The sequence below is a fragment of the Saimiri boliviensis genome, chromosome 2, assembly GCF_048565385.1.
Source record: "Saimiri boliviensis isolate mSaiBol1 chromosome 2, mSaiBol1.pri, whole genome shotgun sequence".
In the NCBI taxonomy this organism is placed as follows: Eukaryota; Metazoa; Chordata; class Mammalia; order Primates; family Cebidae; genus Saimiri; species Saimiri boliviensis.
The window spans coordinates 148175243-148191879 of NC_133450.1; the positions used below are offsets into that span (position 1 = coordinate 148175243).

Below are 16637 nucleotides of genomic sequence, written 5' to 3' on the forward strand. Positions count from 1 at the left end.
AAAGTGGGCATCCTTGTCTAGTTCCAAATCTTAGAGGAAAGACTCAGTTTTTCCCATTTATTGTGATACCAGATGTGGGCTTGCCATATATAGCTCTTATCAAATTGAGGTATGTTCCTTCTATACTCAATTTTATAAGAATTTTTATCATGAAGCAATGTTGAATTTTACTGAATGCTTTTTTGGCATCTATTGAAATGATCGTATGTTTTTTGTCTTCATTCTGTTCACATGATGTATCACATTTATTGATTTGCATATGTTGAACCATCCCTTCATCTCTGGGATGAATGCTGCTTGATCATGATCAATAATCTTCTTAATGTGTTGTTTAATTTGGTTTGGTAGTATATTGTTGAGGATTTCTGCATCTGTGTTCACTAGAGAGATTTGTCTGTAGTTCGTTCATTCGTTCTTTCTTTTCCTTCCTTCCTTCCTTCTTTCTTTTCTTTTCTTTTTTCTCTTTTCTTTTTTGAGGCAGGGTCTCATTCTGTCACCCATGCTAGAGTGCAGTGGTGTAATCATGGTTCACCACAGCCTCTACCTCCTTCGCCCGAATAATCTTCCACCTCAACCTGCTGAGTAGCTGGGATTTCAGGCACAGTCCACCATGCCCAGCTAATCATTTTTTTTCAGAGATAGGCTTTTGCCATATTGCCCAAGCTGGTTGTGAACTCCTAGCAATGCACCCGCCTTGGCCTCCCAAAGTGCAAGATTACAAGCATAAACCATCATGCTCAACCTAGTTTTTTTTTTTTTTTTTGATTGATTTTCTTTTTTTGTTGATTTTCTGTCTTGATGATCTGTGTAGTGCTGACTGGAGTGTTAAAGTCTACATCTATTATTGTATTGGGGTCTGTCTCTCTCTTTAGCTCTAATCATATTTGCTTTATATATTTGAGTGTAAATATATTTATAATTGTTACATATTCTCTTGCTGAATTTGTTTCTTGTCATTATGTAATGAACTTCTTAGTCTCTTTTTGCAGTTTTTGTCTTGAAATCTATTTTATATGACAGAAGTATAGCTATTCTTGCTCTTTTTGGGTTTCCATTTGCATGGAATATCTTTTTCTATCCTTTTTTTTCAGTCCGTGTATGTTTATAGGTAAAGTGAGTTTGCTGTAGGCAGCATATAGGTCTTGTGTTTTTATCCGTTCATACACTGTATGTCTTTTGGTTAGAGATTTTAGTCCGTTTACTTTCAATGTTATTGTTGATAGGTAAGGACCCACTACTGCTATTTTGCTTTTTTGTTTCATGATTTTTTGGTTATTTATCTCATCCTTTCTAAATTCCTCCTTCCTATCTTCCTTTGTGTAAAAGTGATTTTCTCTGGTAGTATGCTTTAATTGCTTTTATTTTTGTCAATCTGTTAAGTTTTGCTTTTTATTTTTTGTGTATCTATTATAGGCTTTGTCTTTGTGGTTATTATGAGGCTTGCAAATAACATCTTGTACCACCTATTTAAAACAGATGACAACTTAAGTCAGATTGCAAAGCAAAGAAAAATAAAACCCAAACAAGCGAAGAGAAAACAAAAAACTCTACACTTTAACTCTATCCTGTCACTTTTTGATTTTTGTGGTCTTTAGATTATTTATATTGTCTATCTCTTAAAAAGTTATTGTTGTTACTACTTTTGATAGGTTTGTCTTTTAGTCTTTCTGCTAAAGAGATGTGTGTTTTACACACTGTAATGACAGTGTTGTTCAGTATTTGTGTACTTACTATTATCAGTGAATTTAATAACTTCAGATTATTTCTTGTTGTTCATAAGCACTCTTCTTTTTTTTTTTTCTGTTTTTTGAGACAGAATCTTGCTCTGTTGCTGAGGCTGGAGTGCAGTGGTGTGATCTTGGCTCATTGCAACCTCCACCTCTTGGGTTCAAGTTGATTTTCCTGCCTCAGCCTCCTGAGTAGCTGGGATTACAGGTACGTGCCACCACACCTGGCTGATTTTTGTATTTTTAGTAGAGACGGGGTTTAACCATGTTGGCCAGGCTGGTCCCAAACTCCTGACCTCAGGTGATCCACCTTCCTCTGCCTTCCAAAGTGCTGGGATTACAGGCATGAGCTACCATGCCTGGCCCATTCTTTCCTTTTTTGATTGAAGAATTCCCTCTAGTATTTCTTGTAAAACTGGTCTCTGTTGACAAAATCTCTCCACTTTTGTTTGTCCAGGAAAGTATTTCTCCCTTCATGTCTGAAGAATAGTTTTGATGGATATAATATTCTAGGTTGCAAGTTTTTTTCTTCAGTACTTTGAATATGTCATCCCACCCGCTGCTGGCCTATAAGGTTTCTACTGAGAAGTCTGCTGCCAGGTATATTAGACCTTCTTTATATTTTTACTTCCTTTTTCTTGCTGCCTTTAGATTCCTTTCTTTATTTTTGATTGTGGGGTGGGTCCAATCTTTTGGTTTCCTTGGGCCACATTAGAAGAAGAGGAATTGTCTTGGGCTACACATAAAATACACTAACACTAATGATAGCTGATGAGCTAAAAAGAAAATTTAAGAAACCATTTTTTTCTTTTCTTTCTTTCTTTTTTTTTTTTTTTTTTTTGTTTTGAGACAGAGCTTCACTCTTTTGCCCAGGCTGGGGTACAATGGCATGATCTCAGCTTGCTGCAACCTTTGTCTCCCTGGTTCAAGTGATCCTCATGCCTCAGCCTCCCAAGTAGCTGAGATTACAGGTGCACACCACCACATCCGGCTAATTTTTTGTATTTTTAGTAGAGATGGGGTTTGCTGCATTGCACAGACTGGTCTTGAACACCTGAGCTCAGGTAATCCACCTGCTTTGGCCTCCCATAGTGCTAGGATTACAAGTATGGGCCATCGTATTCTGCCAAAATCTCATAATGTTTTAAGAAAGTTTACAAGTTTCTGTTGGGTCACATTAAAAGGCATCCTGGGCTGCGTGTGGTCCATGGGCCGTGGATTGAAGAAGCTTGTTTTTGATCTTTGAAATTTTAATTATTACATTACTTGAGGTGGTCTTATTGGGGTTGAATCTTCTTGATGTTCTTGGACCTTCTTGTACCTAGATATTTATACTTTTCGTAGGTTTGGAAAGTTCTATGGTATTATTTCTTTGAATAAACTCTCTATTCTTCTTTCTCTCTCTCTCAACATCCCTTTTAAGTCCAATAACTCTTAGATTTGCCCCTTTGAGGTTTTATAGATTTCGTAGTGTGTTTCATTATTTGTTTTCTCCTCTGAATGTATTTTTATATAGTTTGTGTTTGAGCTCACTAATTTCTTCTGGTTGATCAATTCTGCTGTTGAGAGACTCTGATGTATTTTCCAGTTTGTTAATTGATTTTTTCAGCTTTAGAATTTGTGCATGATTTTTTCTTTTTTAAATTGAGACCAAATCTCACTCAGTTGCCCAGTCTGGAGTGCAGTGGTGCCATCTCGGCTCACAGCAACCTCTGTCTCCCAGTTTCAAGTGAGTCTCCTGCTTCAGCCTCCTGAATAGCTGGAATTACAGGTGTGTGCCGTGCCCCCCAGAATTTTTTTTTTTTTGTATTTTTTTGTATTTTTAGTAGAGATAGAGTTTCACTACGTTGGCCAGGCTGGTCTTGAACTCCTGACCTCAAATAATCTGCCTGCCTCAGCCTCCCAAAGTGCTGGGATTAAAGGCATGAGCTACCACACCTAGCTAAATTTGTGCTTGATTTTTCAAAAATTTCAGTCTTTTCCCAGCACTTTGGGAGGCTGAGGTAGGTGGATCACGAGGTCAGGAGTTTGAGACTAGCCTGACCAACAAGGTGAAACCCCGTCTCTACTAAAAATACAAAAAAATTAGCTGGGTGTGGTGGTGTGCACCTGTAATCCCAGCTACTCAGAAAACTGAGGCAGGAGAGAGTCACTTGAACCCGGGAGGCGGAGGTTGCAGTGAGCCGAGATAACGCCACTGCACTCCAGCCTGGAAAACAGAGTGAGACTCCGTCTCAATAAAAAAAAAAAAATCCATCTTTTTGTTACATTTTTCTGATAGAATTCTAAATTTCTTCTTTCTGTCATCTTGAGGTTTATCAAGCTTCCTGAAGACAGCTACTTTGAATTCCGTGTCTGAAAGGTCACAAATGTCCATCATTCCAGGATTAGTCACTGGTGCCTTATTTAGTTGGTTTGTTGAGGTCATGTTTTCCTGTATCTTCTTGGTGCTTGTGGACTTTTGTCAATAGCTGGGCATTGAAGAATCAGGTATTTGTTCTGATCTTGACAGCCTGGACTTGTTTGTCCTGTCTTTGTGAGGGCTTTCCACTAATTCAGGAAAGATTGAATGTTGTGGCTTAAGCTTGTGGTTGCTGCAACTGTGTCAGCATTAGGGGCATCTTTAAGCCCAGGAAGACTGCAATGCTTGCAGTCTCCTAGATAAACTGCCTTGGTGGACTTGGTTAAGATAAGGGCGAATTCCCAGGGTTACTGGGCAAAGTCTCTCATTATTTTTCCTCTTTCCCCTAAACACAAGGGTTCTGTCTCCATGCTGGGCTGCCTGGACAATGGGGGATGGGTGTTACAGGCACTTCCATGACCACCACACCTGACACTGCACAGGGTTGCACCTGAAGCCTTGTAGACCAGTACAGTTCCTCTCCTTTCTGGCTGCTGCTGATGTTCACTCAAGGCCCAAGACTAATCAGCAGGTGATGGATTCTGGTAGGATTGGCTTCATTCCATCAGGGCAGTGAACCCTTCTGTCCCAGGGTAGGTCTAGAAATGCCATCCAGGAGCAAAAACCTGAAATCTGGGACTTCAGAAATCTGCCTGGTACTTTATTGTGCTGTGGCAGAGCTGGTACCTAAGTTGAAAGACACAGTCTTTTGTATTCTTTCCTCTTGGCTCCCCAGGTGGAAGGAGTCTCTCTTGGAGCTGTACTGCCTGGAGTTGGGGGAGGGGTAATGTAGGACTCCCTTGGCCACCACAGCTGGTGTTTTGGACTGGGTCATACCCCAAGTCCACTGCCTCTGAGACCAGTACCACACCAGGACTTGTCCTAGGACTGCAGTCCTTTATGTCTGCCTGCCATTCAAATTTATTCCAGGTCCCAGGCCACTCTAATCAGCTAGCGGTGAAGCCAGCTAGGACTGAGTTCCTCCTACCAAGGCAGGGAATTCTCCTCCAGGCTAAAATGCTTCCTCAGTGAGCACTTGCACAACTCCTCCCTGTGCTGTGTTCTGTGACAGGCAAACACTAAGTTCCAATGCAAAGTTCCACATTCACTTTACTCTCCCTTCTTTCCAAACACACAGATTTTCTCACTGTGCTGCACTGTCTGGGGCTGGAAGACGGGTGGAGCAGGAAATTAAAGATTGTACTTCCTACCCTCTTTAATGATGCTTTCCTTGATATTATATTCAAATTTGATACTATAATTTCTCACCTTATTTTTGTGTCCTATGAAAGTGCTTTTTGCATAGATAGTTGTTCACTTTGATGTTCCTTCAGAGAGAGTCACTCTCTGAGACTATCTTGCTCCCTCCTCCCCTAAGGTTCTCTTTTAAAATATTACTTATTTAGATTTAAAAAAAACTGATTTGTGACTCTATATTTTTAAATGTTTTTCATTCTTTGCATTGCTATAAGACTCTATGAAGGATAACTAACGTATCTGTTATAAATTAGTGTGTATAAATTCATTTTGTGTCATTTTATTATATGTTTTCTGTATATTATTCTGTCTGTTGTTTCTCTCTTTTCCCAGGAATGTAGTATGCTTCTCCATGTACTTAAATTTTTTTTCTGCCTTACAACAAGAGTTTATAATTTTGATGATAGGAGATTTTGTACTTTATGGTATTTATTACTGTATTCAGTGCATTTGTTTCATATCATTTCTTACTGATACAGTACTGTAAAATGTAGATTTTTGCATATTGATCATCCATGCCGCTATCTAATTAAATTATCATTTTACTTTCAATAGATTGTTAGAAAGTAGTCATTTTGTGTTTTGTCGATATACAACAATATTGCTTATAATATAAAGATGATTTTTAAAGTTTTATTTTATATTTATTCCAATTAAATAATTCTTTTTATCAGATATACATAGTTTTCTTCTATTCATATATCAGTCAGAGTTTTTTTTTTAAGTATGTCTTTTGGCAGCTATTAGTAAAACTGTAGGCTCTTCTTTTCCTGTCAATTCCTATATAACATTTATTTCAACCTAAATGTGTTATGTGGAAAGTTTATAGCTTTTAGGAATCATTTTTCTTTCTTTTCAGCATATGCAAACAATAAAGAAGGTAATATTACTACAATAATAATACAATGTGATGTATTGTTTATTTAGTGGTGGAATTTATATTAATAACTTTATAAATGACCTTAATCTTAAATTTCTAGTAATATTAAGATCTGAAGGTTTTCTTTATATTTCTCATTTGGATTTTATTTCATTTTATGGTGGGAAATTATTCTTCATAGCTGAATTTTGAAAGTGCTACTTACAAATATTGATCTTCTGTAATAATTGTTTTTCTCATAATGGACTATTGTGGTGTTCAGATAAAAAATATATGTGAAAGATGTCATAAGATATAAACAACTCTGCAGTGGTTAGTCACTTTTATTATAGCAAGTGCTCAATCAGTATATGTTAATTCAATTTGATACCTAACTTGGCCACCTTAACAGTATATTTCCTTTTGCAGTTATCTATGCCTTTTTAAAAAGTAGTATGTGATCTTGTGCCCAGGAATGCGGTAGGTATGTGAGAATTATTTATTTACAGATGAATTACAATAGACAGCCTTTTTTTAAAGGCAGACTTTGGGGTCTGATTGTACTGTTGATGCTGACAACACGTCTGTGAAATACATGCTTCCCAATGGTCATTTTGGTCAAACACGAAGCTGAGCAGATGCATGCTTGAGCGCTAACCACCTGGCAGGCCTTTGTTGACTTGGCAAGCATCTCCAGGCTGGGAAATTTGAAGAACACATTTCATTCCAGCTGAAGGCAGGATTATGAGTTGATGATTTACTGTGAGACCCAAGGTTTACTATAGGGATTTATATGCAGAATGAAATGGGAAGCTTGGGGATTTGTATCCATCAGGCATAAGGATCAGGAGCCAGAAGGTGAATTATAGACTAAAGCTGTTTCACCAGCTGGTGAGACTTTGCAATTCAATTCCAATGCAGGTAGAACTGCATTAGTTAACAATGAGCACTCAGGCAAGCTGGCAAAGACTTTGCCAGGGTCTTTGCCTGCAAGGGAAGTATCTTTCCACAAGGTAAGCAGAGACTTAGAGAAAATACCCTGTGGTTTCTCCTAGGTTGTGTACCATGAGCCATTTCCTAAGAAAGAACCTAGAACGTTGTATTCTGCTTTGTGATGATCAGATGTGTTCAGGTGTCAGAGCTCACATGCTCCTTACAGAAAAATAATACCTTATTATCAAGTATTACGATTAGTCATAAAAGAATTGAATAAATATTTTTGTTTTAAACATTATTTCATTGGTGGTTAAATTCTAGTATAAACAATATTTAGTCAAGGCTTTCTTACTTTATGGACTCTAGCTTCAACACACAATTCCTTGCCCATGTACAGCTAAACCTCAAGATTTCTGTGAGTTTCTGGGTATTTAAATCCTCAGCACCACAGAAATCATTTTGAGGTTTTTACTAAAAATTTGGAAGTGCATGGGAATGACATTGTTCAATTAGCAGCAAAAAACTTAAAACCATACATTAGCCATCCTTGCTCTTAAAATCCTCTGGGCTACTCTGCCACCAAGAGTTTCTCATTGGCCTGTTGGTTCATCAGTGCCCAAGTTGCATGATCTCATTGAATCTTTTCTTGTTGTCTCTTCCCCTGGTTTCTTTATGTCCTTCTCTCTTAGAGAGCCTTGGAAACTGAATTATTCTCTAAAACCTGTAAGTTCAAAGCCATAAAGTCTCAGCAGAATGGAGCATTTTGTGTTTAATGGACACTGTCTTTCTGAGCAGGTAGTTGTGATTATAGGTAACCGATATTTTTTTCTTGGTTCACCAATATAGATGAGTGGCATCCAGTCCCAATGTTTTAAAAAATAATTATAAGGGAGAACAATCAACTATCGATCTAGCTTGTAAATGACCAGTTTGGTGAGAGCATAGTGGTAGAAACACTGGGCTAAAAATAAGCTTCCCAGGTAGGCATATTTAGCCTCTGTAACCAGCCTACTTATGACCTTCCTCTTCTACACCCTCTCCATCATTGCTCATCATGTACTCAACTGTCTATGGAGCCAGGCAGGTTGCAAATGCTTACTAGATCAAAACCAGAGAAAATGGGAATACCCTTGACTGGGCCCTCATCAATTTTTGAATGTGGGAATATGGGAACCATGTTGCCAGATCTTCTGGTTTTTACAAAAGAATCTAGAAATTTTGATTTGATAAAAAATTTTCTAATTAGGTATGTGCCCCACAAAACATGTCTGAAGACAATATTTAGAATGCAGCTGCCAGTTATGCTACATTCTAGACCTTTCTTTCTCTCTCAACATGCTTCTTTCACTCTTTGTTTTGGCAAACACCTTGGCATACTTTAGGGCTCAGTTCAAATGGCCTCTTTTCTCTGTTTTGCCATTCTCCCCTATAGCTATTCCCAAATAGTATTACTCCCTCCTCTTCCTCCTCCTCCTCCTCCTCCTCCTCCTCCTCCTCCTCCTCCTCCTCTTCCTTCCTCTTCCTTTTTCTTTTTCTTTCTTTCTTTCTTTTTTTTTTTTGGAATGGAGTCCTGCTCTGTCACCCACACTCGAGTGTAGTGGAGTGATCTCGGCTCACTACAACCTCTGCCTCCTGGGTTCAAGCTATTCTTGTGCCTCAGTCTCCCTAGTAGCTGGGATTACAGAAGTGCACCATCACTCCTAGCTAATTTTTGTATTTTTAGTAGAGACAAGATTTTGTCATGTTGACCAGGCTGGTACCTCTTTACAGTTTCCAGAGTTATCTTCAAATACCTCCTTCAAAATGTGTCACGGCATTTCTTTCTTTCTTTCTTTCTTTCTTTCTTTCTTTCTTTCTTTCTTTCTTTTTTTTTTTTTTTTGCCGGTCTACCTGCTTTGCTGCATTGTGAAAACCTTAAAGATGGGGGCCATGTTAACCATCTTTTTAACCTCAGAATCTGGCACAGTACTTAGCACATAGTAAGTACTCAACATTTGTTGAATGCATGAAAGAAATAGACATGATTTGGGGACCTGAGGCCTGAGCTCAGATCTCTTTTCTGCTTTACCTCTCAAATTCTTTTTGCTAAAAGGCAAGGCATTGTGATTAAGAGTAATGTACATTGCCTTTTAAAAATTATTATTCCTTATCTTTGGGGACGAGCAGAAAAATAGCTGATACAACATATATGGAAAACTAGTGTGAAAAACTTACTGATTGTATTGAGCAAATGTCTGGGCTCTTTCTTTGAAAAGTCTTGTGTTTAAAGAGTATTTTCTGTGCAGTGCATTGAGAGCAACTGGGCAGGCATTTGTTCTTGCCAGGGTGGAGGGGAATGTGTGACCAAGGTACAAGGTGGAAGCTGGATGAAACTGGAAACATCTGGAGCTCTTTTCTGGAATGTAAATTACAAAGAACAATCTAACTGCTACCTTGAACCTATAAACCTATCTAACTGCTACCTTGAACCTATGAGTCTCTTAAAAAGAGATTTAAATTGTACTAAGGAATAAATTAGTATTTCCCCAAAAATACTCTTAGATGGTCATTTAACCATCTGAGAGTTGAGGTTTCCACAAGTTTAGATTAAAATTATTTTAGAATTTAAAGTCCTAACTTCAGGGAGGAGTGGTATTTTTGAAAGGAGAATTTAAATAGAGAAAACTTAGAGCACCCTTCCTGTTATCCTGAAATAATTAGTTTGAATAAAAGAATAAATAAAGGTTAAGATTTTCTTTTAGTTGGAAGATGTAGAATTAAGATATGTGCCAAGGGATTATTTTAATAGCAAACATTTTTGTGACTTTTTTTCTTCAAGACTAGAACCATTTTAGGGCTTAATGGTTTTAAGCACAAGACAAAAAAAAATCAAGTTTCTGTGTGTGTCACGTTTTTAGATTGTCTACTACGTGTGCAGGGAATTTTGAGGTGTAATGAACAAGAATTCTCTAGCCAATGATGTGGATGTGTGGTTTGACAAGAAACAGTTTCCGGTGACTGAGGGGCGTGAGAGTTGCTATTTATTTTGGGAAAGTCTTTCCTGACTCTTCTTTCTCCACTCGCCTACTTCCAACCCATCCCACCTTAAAATAATGTTTAATCTTTCCAAAGGGGGAAAATCCAAATGGCATCAAAGCCAAGCATGTTTGAAGACTGCAGGACTTTAGGCTTGTAACGTGTGGTGAGGATGGGAAGTACAGAGGAGGAAGGAAGTTGTTAACAGACTAGATGATACCAGGTGTCACTCAGTATGGCTCATGGCTCGGGTAGAATTTGCTTGCCATTTGTTGAGTCTCTTCTGCTGCCACTTGGAGCTGTAAAGGAATTCTTAATTCTCTTCTTCATCCTCTTGGTTAAATATTTTTACCTAGCTGCGAGAAGGTTCATGTTTAAATAAACAGTGGGACATTCGATCCCTGGCAAATCTGCATGAGTTAATAAATGAATATCCCCTTCACATAGGAGGCCTCTATGACATCTAGAAATTGAAATTAAGTGCCTGTGTTCTAGAGTCTTTGTAATCACTGCATATTCCTTCATGATGTAAACCTTGCAGATAGAAAATTCTCCTCTTTGGTGCCCCGTGCGAGACACAGCAATCTTTGCAGAGCCCTCAGGAGCCTGGGATTCAGCTTTCTACCCAATAAAAAATCCTTGAGGAAAGGAAGTACAAAGGGGTTTAGGTGTGAGTCAGAGGAGGGAAAATAAAGAGGGAAAAACACAGCTGAAATTCTCAAAAAATGTTTCCTTTAGTGATGGACAGATATTCCTTTATTCTTCATATATAAGGTTTGGGATCAGGTATTTTCCCATCGTGGGTTAGCATGCACCAATCAGTCTGTGTTAAGCATGCCTTTTTATCCTGGTGCTTTGACATCTGGGGCCTCACTGATGGAGGAAAGACTGCCCCTTCCAGGGCTAGCCAGTTCCTAGAGATAGTGAATTGTTTGCTTTTGAGCGCACCTTTTGCATGCAAATTCACCAATCCAGGGTCCATACTCCCAGTCATCTTTATTGAGCTCTCACACATGGTACCATGCTCTAGGTGTAGAGCCAGGTACTAGAAACTAGAGACAGCTGCCACACCCAAGAGTCAACTGAAATTATTCAAATTATCCAATCCTAAACCTGCTTAGTCTACTTTACCTGTTCCTTTTCACAACCTCGATAAAGGGTCTTACCCACATGTCTCCCTTATTCCCTCTGCCTCCTGGCACCTAAACCGGTGCTTCCCCTTGTGGCCCTGTGTAGTGTGGCATGTCCCCACCTCTTAGGAACTGCGAGTAACAGTCTTCTCAATGGTAATTGTCTCCTGATCTCTTGGCCTCACAATACCTGAATACTAATAAAACCTACATTGTAACACAAGTGCCTGCAAAAGCCATGTTCTAAATGCATATGACTGACATCGATGGCGTAGATAGGATCCCTGATTGGTCTCCATGTCAATGATCTTTGTTCTTGGTTGTTCTGATGATGTTCTTCAAATGAACAAAACTTGACTTTATGAGGAGATTAAATTGTGAGGGATAGTGGGGATAAGTGAGAGTTTTTACTGTGCTAAAAATTAGTGAGCATGGATTGAAAGATGTATCAATTTTACTGAAGGTGTTAATAGGACAGAGATAGGTTTGGACATACACTTGCTGTGCTCTGCTTAGTCTCAATGAGCAGAACTAGCTGTAACTTGGGGAAAAGGTATGAGAAGAAAGATTTTATTTCACTATTAAGAAACTAATTAAATAATTAACATTATTTTTTAAAAACCCAAATAAGCTATAATGGGTGATAATGAGTTCAAGAGTAGAGCTAAATAGAAAATAACAATCTGTAGTGACAATTTATAATTTTGTTTGTAGCTGGTGTCGCAGTTATAAGAAGATTTATTCTTTATAATTATTTGTATGATACCTTTTTCCTCTGTATATCCACCTTTCTTGTACTCAGACCATAGATTCCATGAGGGCAGAATCTGTACCCGCCATGTTTCACCATTGTATTCTGAGTGACTTTCTTGAGTGGATCAATTAATACTTGTTGAATAAGTTGAACAAATGTTTGTTGAAGTATCTGATGGAAGATGACGTTAGAGACTTTCCTGAATTTCTTTCATATTTGGGTCCGAACTGCTAACTGTACCCTAAACTCTTTTTCCTTTTCTCTGTGGGCACACAACTAGGCTATGTATCTCAGCCACCTCCACTGCTGTCTGGTGCCATGGGATTAATTCTGGGTGATGAGACGTGAGTAAGCCTAGCCCATGTAAATCTGCTGTGTAATCCTGCATGCTCTTTCTTGCTCCTTCATCTTGTAGCCATGTGCAAAGCATCTTAGTGGCTAGGTGGACATCTAAAATGACATTTGATCTGCTACTTTGACTGCTATAACAGGAACATATGATCACAGATATAATGGTTTCCTGCTCTTAAAAAGTAGGACCTTTTCTAAAATTTCTTACCTGGGCAGGGATATATTTAAGAAGTAATCAGTTATCAAGATTCTCTACTTTTTGACTAAGATTTTAGGATTTGATCAAACCAGACTGGAAGGTTTGATCCATAAATACCAATGCCAGACTTTTATGCAAAATTTGTTTTACAAATTAGGCTCCTAGATCTTTCTGTTTCTTGTTTCCTGCCCAGCTGAGCCTTCTGTGAAAATCTAAGACGGTATATCTAATATCTAGTGCCCTCTGATAGCTACTCTCAGGCTTCTCTTGTTGCTTTTGGCTAAATCTTTGGATAAAGGGAAAGAACATTCTTTCAATGTCTATTGCCAATGAGCCACCATTTTCTTTCTCATTGCTTATGATGAAAAGCATGTCTGTGTCTGGTGACTCTGCTGGAGGATGATTTTCTCAAGGGCAAAATCAGTGAAATGACAGCAAATAATTGGGAAGCTAGAAGTAGAAAAGGAGAGTAGACTCCAATAAATATAAATGACACATTTATTGAGTGCCACCATACCATGACCTACTTCATGATATTGGGTGGTTTAAAGGTCTCTGAGACATGGCTGTCATGAATTTTACAGTCTCTTGGGTTAATATTCATTCCACCAGTTAAGCTTAGCAAGTTCAAGTTCAGAAAACAATAAGAGAAAACTTACAGCATGGTGGCTTTGTAATGTGAGACACCTCATTGCCAAGATGGTATTAGAGTTTGCTTCACTTCTGCCTTTTCTCTAAATGGATCGAGAAGCTGCTGCCACCTGGAATATGTGGCCACACCTGGGCTATACCTTTGATAATTGACATACCTCATGCACACTGGCCTAGTGTGATTGTGGGAATGTGTTGCCAGGTCTTGCTCTTAAGAAGAGGATCTATGAACAGAACAAAGCTTTGTGCATAAAAAGGGCTTAATTTATAATTTTTGATAACTATCGGAAGTTAACAATTACCATGTTATACGATCCAAGCTGAATTTTAAAATGGTAAGTTTTATCTTGTATTGCAATGCTACCTAGATCTAGGTTTCTGAAAAAACCTTAGGTGACTTTGTAGCCAAAAGTTCTATGACCAATCATTGACGACTATTGACATGAGCCTGGGATAGGTTGAGGTAATACATTTGCCATCTCTGACTAGACACTTGAAGACCTCATTATAAACCAAGGGACATAAATGGCGCTCTCACAGAAAAATCAGTACATTTTTCTGTTTCTGTAACCTCAGAGCAGAGCCACATGAGATCTGAATGTCTTGAGTAGAGATGTGGCTTGAAACATATGGCAAGGGTTTTCATCGGTTCCAAAGACCAGCGAAGGTTGGAAGAAACTTTACGGAAAGGTTTCTAGGGCTCATCCCATCATTTGCATCAATGCTTTTACTTTTAAAATCTGTTAAATCTTGCTTTAAACTACTATTCTTGGAGCATTTCAGCTCTAGGGACCCCAATCTGCAGTAACTTCCAAGCACCTGAAATATTGCTGGCTTCTGTTGGAGCTGCCTTTTTCAACATCACCGTGAGTCTGTGATTATCCTCAATTGCTTCCTAATCCACCTCCAAATAAGATTCAGAGCATTCATATGTTAGTGGGCATTGATTTTGGTAGTGGAACAGCTTGATAAAGCTTTGCTAAAGAACAACAACAAGAAAAATCAGGCCCAGAGACTTAATCATTAATTATCTGAAAGCTTTCATCAGATGTAGGGATTGTCACATCCATTTTAAACCTGCTGAACGTTATTTCAACAAAGTGCTTGCAGGTGAGTTGCTTATAGCTCTGCTAGCTGGGACTTCCTTTTAGTAAAGTGCTGAGAAAAGGAGAGCTATTATCTTTGAGAGATGTTTCTCTCATTTTAATTGTAACTTGGTAAGCTGTTTGGCTAGAATGGACTCTGAGTCTTTTCTCAGTGAGTATTTCTAACTCAGGACAGGACCCCGAGGATACAAGAACTTCCTGAAACAAAACATTACCCATTACTTACTAGAAAAAGAACAACTCTGTAAGTAAGAACCCCTGGGGTAATGTTTTCAAAGCTAAATCTTATCTTTTCCACCCCTTCCTTGTTCCCAAGGGTGAGGGTTGGGATTGGGGTGGGGAGGAAGGAAAACCATTAGGCAAATCCTTTTTTTCTTTTTCTTCTTTTAATTTTGTTCAGCATTAAAGGAGGGAACTTCATAAACATTGATTGTCATTTACAGAAAACATTCAGAAATCATGTGTGCATTATCCGGGAATGCTAACAGTATTCAACTAATAATTTACAGGACATAAAATAAGGACAAAAACCTATTACATTCTAAAGTAATATAAAACTCTTTTTTAATTGTTAGGGAGTGCTGTTTTATTCTAGTATATTTATAATTAAAAAAAACTCAATGCTTACTTCCTAAATGACTCAGGCTGCAGTTTTACTCACATACACAGAAATTAGGGCTTATATATTAAACAAGGAGAGAGAGATCAGAAAATTGTAGATTTTAAAACTATATATGTCACTGGGTTTATTTGTGGTTTGCCTTTTGCCTCTATAGGCCAATAAGAATACATGGCAATAATGTAATTAAACTCCAGAAAAATCAGTGGTGACTATAAGAGGCATTATTCTTTTAAAAAAGTAGAATTATTATTCTTTTTAGAGTGAATATTTTTATTTTACATACTTGTGGCAATGCAACTTTTATGCAATGCCAATAGCAGTGTGCATGCTAATGAGATGCAAAGTGTACCCCTCCCATGCTGCCCGCTAGGCGCAGTAGGTTAGTGGGCACAGCCAAGCCCCAGGTAGCCCAAGGTTTCGACAACTGGAGGGCTTAGAGTCGCCCTTCACTTTACAAGTGTGGGCTGGAGCTAAGGTAAAAACATTAAATCTCTGAACATTGGAAGTATATGAAAATCATTTCTCTCAATCCTAAAAGCAAGGAAGCATTGTCAGGGATTTCAAAAATATTGGAATGTTTCCTTTAAATCTAAATATCTTTTATTATTATAAATCAATCATCATAAAATACTAGCCTTTTAAAGTCATATTTGGGATGCAGGAAAAGCATCAGTTTCAACAACTTGCTCCTGCCTGTGTTGCTATAGCTGATGATACCTTGGATTTTCTTCCCTCTCAGTCTCTCCCCAACCCTCCCCCAGATTCTTTACAACATTTATTTGGTGAAGGTCAGTTATGGCTTCAGCAAATGAGTGATCTGACCTCAGGTTATTAATAAGAAATAAACGTGTACAAAAATATTTTGTTCATCAGAAAGCAGAATTTGTTTTTCTTAAGCTATTCCATGCAGAAAGGATTTGGACAAAGCCATTTGCTACAAGGAAAGATGACTTAACTCAGGCAACATTTTTTTTTAAAATTTTCCTTTTTCATATGTCTAGTTCAGATAGAGTTTTCAGGTCTTAGGCCAATCTTCAATACAAATTCTTTGGAGCAGATTTAATTGACAGCCCTGTCCCTTTCTCAGTCATATTACAAAAAGAAGCATACACTTAACACCAATGACCCGTCAAGATGCTTAAACTGTTACAACCAGTTTCCATTAAAAAACTGAGAAGTACATAACACGCAGAAAGGAAGCAAGTACATATTTGCTCTTTGTTGATTTCCCCCTCTAAAAAAATTGTTACAAAGTCTTATGCTTAAACAGACATAGAAAAATCAGTGTACTCACTGTCTCCAGTTATTTACAGCAAAAATTAAAGAGACAGCATACATTGTATTAGACCTTCCACAAGCATATATTAAAAGTAATTACATTTGAAAAAATATTTTTATTTTTCCTCTACATTTCTACAATACATACTCGGTTTTCTGTGGGTGTAATTTTTCTTTCTTGTGTGTGTGTTAATCAGATGAAGCAGACGGTACTGTGCTTGGATGTGGGATTTGTAGCTTTTCAGACATACCTAATGTGTGTCTACATATGGTTGTGACAGAGGCACACGAATGCTTGCCACCAGCCACCACCAGAAGAGTATAGTTGAATACAAGGATCATGCTGCCCAG

The 16637-nt window shown here is 38.1% G+C and overlaps 1 protein-coding gene across 16 annotated transcripts in view; it reads left to right on the top strand.

Annotated features, from left to right (window-relative positions):
- The window catches only part of TRPM6 (transient receptor potential cation channel subfamily M member 6), a 375800-nt gene that overhangs the window by 209667 nt on the left and 149496 nt on the right, over positions 1 to 16637 (top strand). The window contains exons 42-43 of one of the 16 annotated variants that reach the window (XR_012516551.1): positions 1817 to 1935; positions 2185 to 5967. The exons of 14 other annotated variants lie outside the window; for them this stretch is intronic. The gene's annotated coding sequence lies outside the window, so the exon portion shown is untranslated. Of the gene's footprint in view, positions 1 to 1816; positions 5968 to 16637 lie in introns of those variants that run through there. One more of the 16 variants, XR_012516549.1, reaches the window with a different exon arrangement.